At 43.4% G+C, this 4,759-nt stretch overlaps 1 protein-coding gene and 1 long non-coding RNA gene across 5 annotated transcripts in view; one reads left to right on the plus strand and one right to left on the minus strand.

Moving 5' to 3' along the window:
* LOC104955278 (uncharacterized) overlaps positions 1 to 400 on the plus strand; it is a 3,891-nt gene extending 3,491 nt beyond the window's left edge. For 2 of the 4 annotated variants that reach the window (XR_799442.1, XR_799444.1), the window contains exons 2-3: positions 42 to 136; positions 175 to 300. This is a non-coding gene — a long non-coding RNA (uncharacterized lncRNA). The other 2 variants (XR_799445.1, XR_799443.1) reach the window with 2 other exon arrangements.
* The window catches only part of f13a1b (coagulation factor XIII, A1 polypeptide b), a 29,179-nt gene that overhangs the window by 2,660 nt on the left and 21,760 nt on the right, over positions 1 to 4,759 (minus strand). The gene's annotated exons all lie outside the window — the stretch shown is intronic.

Below are 4,759 nucleotides of genomic sequence, written 5' to 3' on the forward strand. Positions count from 1 at the left end.
AGGAAATAACCTGCCTTTATTTGGGTTTGAACTAAAATAAGGTGAGTTTGTTCTGTGAAGGTGAGTCATGTCTATAGAGGTGCGTTTGATCTGTGAAGGTGAGTTATGTCTATAGAGGTGCGTTTGATCTGTGAAGGTGAGTCATGTCTATAGAGGTGAGTCATGTCTATAGAGGTGAGTCATGTCTATAGAGGTGCGTTTGATCTGTGAAGGTGAGTCATGTCTATAGAGGTGCGTTTGATCTGTGAAGGTGAGTCATGTCTATAGAGGTGCGTTTGATCTGTGAAGCTGAGTCATGTCTATAGAGGTGCGTTTGATCTGTGAAGGTGAGTCATGTCTATAGAGGTGCGTTTGATCTGTGAAGCTGAGTCATGTCTATAGAGGTGAGTTTGATCTGTGAAGCTGAGTCATGTCTATAGAGGTGCGTTTGATCTGTGAAGGTGGTGTGCGTTTNAGAAGACGCAGAGAGACTCCCATTCTGTCACATTGTAGTCCCTTATGTGTACATATACACTATATCAATGCACGTTTACTGCGTTTGTCTCAGCCTCTGTGTGTGTGTGTGTGTGTGTGTGTGTGTGTGTGTGTGTGTGTGTGTGTGTGTGTGTGTGTGTGTGTGTGTGTGTGTGTGCGTGTGTGTCTGCGAATATGTGCGTGTGCGATGCGGTGGTCTATTTTTAGGCTGAAGGTAATTTTGTGGAAAAGGCTGTGGTCCCTGCTGTAGCACTCTGTCTTGTAAGTGAGAGACTTGGGGGTGCAGAGCAGCTATTTGTTACGTTAATGAAACAAGATCTGACAACCTAAAAGCCTGCAGAGACCAGTCTGAGACCTCCAGGCTGCCGGTTCAAATCCCCAGCCAGACAACAATTACCTATGAGGCTGAGGTAATTAAAGACAGGACTTCCTCTCACTTAAAAAATCAAGCTAATGTATTTACACTGGACACCTCATCCCAATCTGTCCAAATCGATCTGATTACTGCTAATTAAATGATTTGCAGAACTGGTACAACTGAAATATTTGTATAGAGAATACACTGGATATAGTCAGTGAACTGATCGGAGGCTAAATGAAAAATACATTTATCTTAATGCCAAATTACCAAATAGCCGTTGAAAACTTTCAGTCTGGTCCAAAGTGGGGGAACGACCAGTTTCCTGACATTTCCAGCCCTCGAGCCGAGCCGCTGATGAGGCTAACACAACGTATTTAAAGGTTGGGGTCAGGAACATTGAGTAATATCCCTCAAGCAATGGATTTTAAAATGTGAGCTGCTCTGAACAAGAAGTCTCCTGCTGTTCTGCACCGGCTTTCCACTTGTCACCGTGTTTAACTGTGTGAAACTAAAGCTTGTGTGCTCAGCAAACCAAACCCAGAAGAAGAAGCAAATGGCTTCAAATAAGGCCTTTTTGTCGAACTGAATGACATTTCTAGGAGGGAGAAAGTCCACCTTAATTTCCCAAACCATGCTTACAAATGATCACTTTAGATGATATTATGTTCAGTAATCTATGGTGGTGTACTGTATGGTTTTTACATATAAAATAAAACTCCCTCGGGCCAATAAAGCTTTTATTCAATAATGAAAGGAGTTCCTCTCATGTTTCTTTAATTAAAGTTATTTCATTTATATAATAACTTGAATCACTATTAAGTGACAAACCAATCATTTAGCCTAACACTGTCTTACTTAACATATCATTTCCTGGTTTTCAAGGCCCTTTATGTTAACTAGAGGAGAGAGCTACTTAAAAAAAACTAAAGCAGGGAACTAACGAGCCACCTATAGCTTCTTAAATTCATAACTGCACCAAGAGGTCCTCCTAAATGACTCTGACTTTTATAAATCCCAAAGGAGTTGTGCAGACATCATGAAAACAGCAACACAAGTGCTCAAAGGAGAGTTGTGACAAATAACTCGGGGGAGAAACGGGATGATATCTGTCTCAGCGCTGCCTCTGATGTTATGTCAGAGGCGGGAAAGTATGTGACTTATTCAAACTGTGGATTTGTTTCTTTTAAGGGGGACGGAAAAATGACTGATCTTTCCTCTGAGAACAGATCCTTTTGTCAAGTATTTTTATTGTCAGAATAAGACTTCTGCACTGCTGTTGGATGTCAGGGGCGATGAGCCAGAGCACCTACCTGGGGGGGGGGAAGGCCGGGGAAAATACATGGCGTGGAAATGGCGACGAGAAGCCGTGATAGATGCCCTGTCATCTCCGTGCCGCACCCGATGACACATGTTCAATCTCAGCCCGGCCGCACCTGTTGATGGGCGGGATGAGATTTCATGCCACTGTGGAGCCGAGTATGTGCATGTGAGCGAGTGAAAGGGAGCTGTTAGATATAGACTGAAGGAAAGAAAAGTGACAGGGAGAAAGAGAGATCTAAGAAAGAGGAACAAACTACACAGAAAACCACATCCCAACATCCATGAGAGGTGCATGTGGAAGCTTCACTTGGTATTCATCAGCATGGCTTATTCAAAATCGCTCCAACAAATTCCATAATTTTAGAGACAAAAACAAATTGCCCGAGCCGATGACAGCTTGAAGGACAAGCAGACACAAAAGTCTGTTTTCACATCTTGTGACAAAGCAATCCGTTGGCATTGGTATGTGTGTGGTGTTAATCTTAGAAGAACATGTGATATAAAGTCAATCTGACTTTAGTATTCAGCATGAAGATGTAAATGTGGTCTGAAGATCAATAGAGAAACAGTACAAGGCCAGAGAAATAACAGAAGAGAGGAACAGAGATAAAGTGCGTTCTCTTTTTCCTAATGAACTGTGAAGCTGACACGTCAAGCTACATTTATTTATCAAAAATATAGTATACCATGTTGATGTTTATCAGACATGTTTATCTTGTTCTGCAATCTTATAGTTGCTCACCTGCACTAAACACTAAGTACAGCTGAGTATTTTGCAGGTATTTGGTCATTAATCAAAGTATTAGACGAACAGAAAGAGATATTTTGAAGATATGACGATATATCTTAAAGGGACAAGCGACGTCATTATGATTCATGACAGAGAAATTAATCAATAAATCAATTTCATGGCAAGCCAACTTATAGCTTTGTGAAATGTTCCAAAAAAGCCAAAAATGTGAACCTGATAGTGGCGCTACATGAAGAGGACCACTAAAGTCATGAGGATCCAGAGGGGAAACCTAATGTCTGTATTAGGCTTCACATAGCACTTAGCTCCAGGCTAAGGATAGCCCTGGGCTTAGAATATGAAATGTGAAAAGCCCTTATCAAATGTCATGGAATCCATTAAATACTCTGAGATATTTTAGTCCAGACTTAAAGGGGTTGACCGACTGAGAATAACAATCAGACAGACATTGCGATCCATAAGGCCGCACCATGGCTAAAGATGGCTGAACATTTAAGGCTTATTATACGTGCACGGTAGAAGTGCATGTGCCAGATATCGTTTGTAATTAGACGCATGTTGCAAATATTTCACGAAAGGAATACTAAATGAGCTGGAGTGTAAAAGTATATACAATAATAACATGTGTTAGTGTTTAAAAATGCAGCTTCTTTATGGTGCAACTGCCCTTCTGACATCACTATGTAACACCCGCACTTCTATTGGCCAGCACTCCAACACATTGTACGTGATAAGGGGCGGGACATCTCTAAGCGGTTGACCAATCACAACAGACTGGGCTCTGGTTTCAGACAGAGGGTGAAAAGAGGTGCTGCAGCACAGGCAGTATGAGAAAGAGCTTATTGAACATTAAAGTATGGAGACATGTCCCAGTAGAGACACTACATACAATATGAACCTGAAAATGACCCCAACAGGGGCTATTTAATTACCTGCTCTGCCCTGAACGCTTCTTTAATCGAGCTCCAACCTTCCACCTCAACCTCTCTCTCCAATTAAGCCACCTGCTTTCATACCTGCAGACTCTGTATGGATTTTGGTAAACTACAGAAGACCCCTTCACCCTCATTCATCACAACCATTCACCATCCACAGCTGGCATGAGTTGGCTGAAAGTTGTTGCTAACAAGGTCAGTTTTACCTCATTCACACCAACGCAACTCCGGTTCGAGTTCCGTGCTAGAGCTTTTCAGGTTCAGAACCGGTTCTTCGGTTTAGCTCCGGCTCTTTTCACACTGCCCAGAGTCAGACTGGTGCTGCGTCATTGCGTCATCGTTTGCGTCATGACGTAACCGTTTGCGTGCCTGCTTCATAAAGCCAAACCGCGCGGAAACCCCTCACAGCTGACACCAACAACAATGGCCGATTGTGCTCCAGCTTCCTCTGTACCTCTTCGGAATACCAGATTCCCAGTAGGTAGCTGGTCTCTTCAGTGGACCACTGCTGCTTGTTAAGTTTCTCCATCGTTGTGTACAAACTGGATAAAACGCTGGCTTGTTGTTGTTATTCAGGAGTTGATCCCCCCGCCCCTGCCCCCCGCCCCCGCCTCGACGTAAGCGTGACGTATGTGGTGCTTTTGCTCTGGCCGGACAATTTTTTGGTGCTTGAAATGAACCGGATTCCGGAGCTAAGAGGCTGCTCCGCCGCGGTGTGAACAGGAAAACCCGGTGCTTTTCAAGCTCCAGCTCCGAACCGGCCCTGAAACACCGTTGGTGTGAATGGGGTATCAAAGGCTTCCTGGGCTATCCTGGACTTGTTATAGTGGAGCTACGACTGAAAGTTTCTGAGGGTAGAGTGAAGTGTTTCTTGAGAGTTCAACAAAGGTCGATACAATTTGGAGCCTGGAGGCAGAA

This window comes from Notothenia coriiceps, unplaced genomic scaffold, assembly GCF_000735185.1.
Source record: "Notothenia coriiceps isolate Sejong01 unplaced genomic scaffold, NC01 NC01_scaffold00024667, whole genome shotgun sequence".
NCBI classification, from domain to species: Eukaryota; Metazoa; Chordata; class Actinopteri; order Perciformes; family Nototheniidae; genus Notothenia; species Notothenia coriiceps.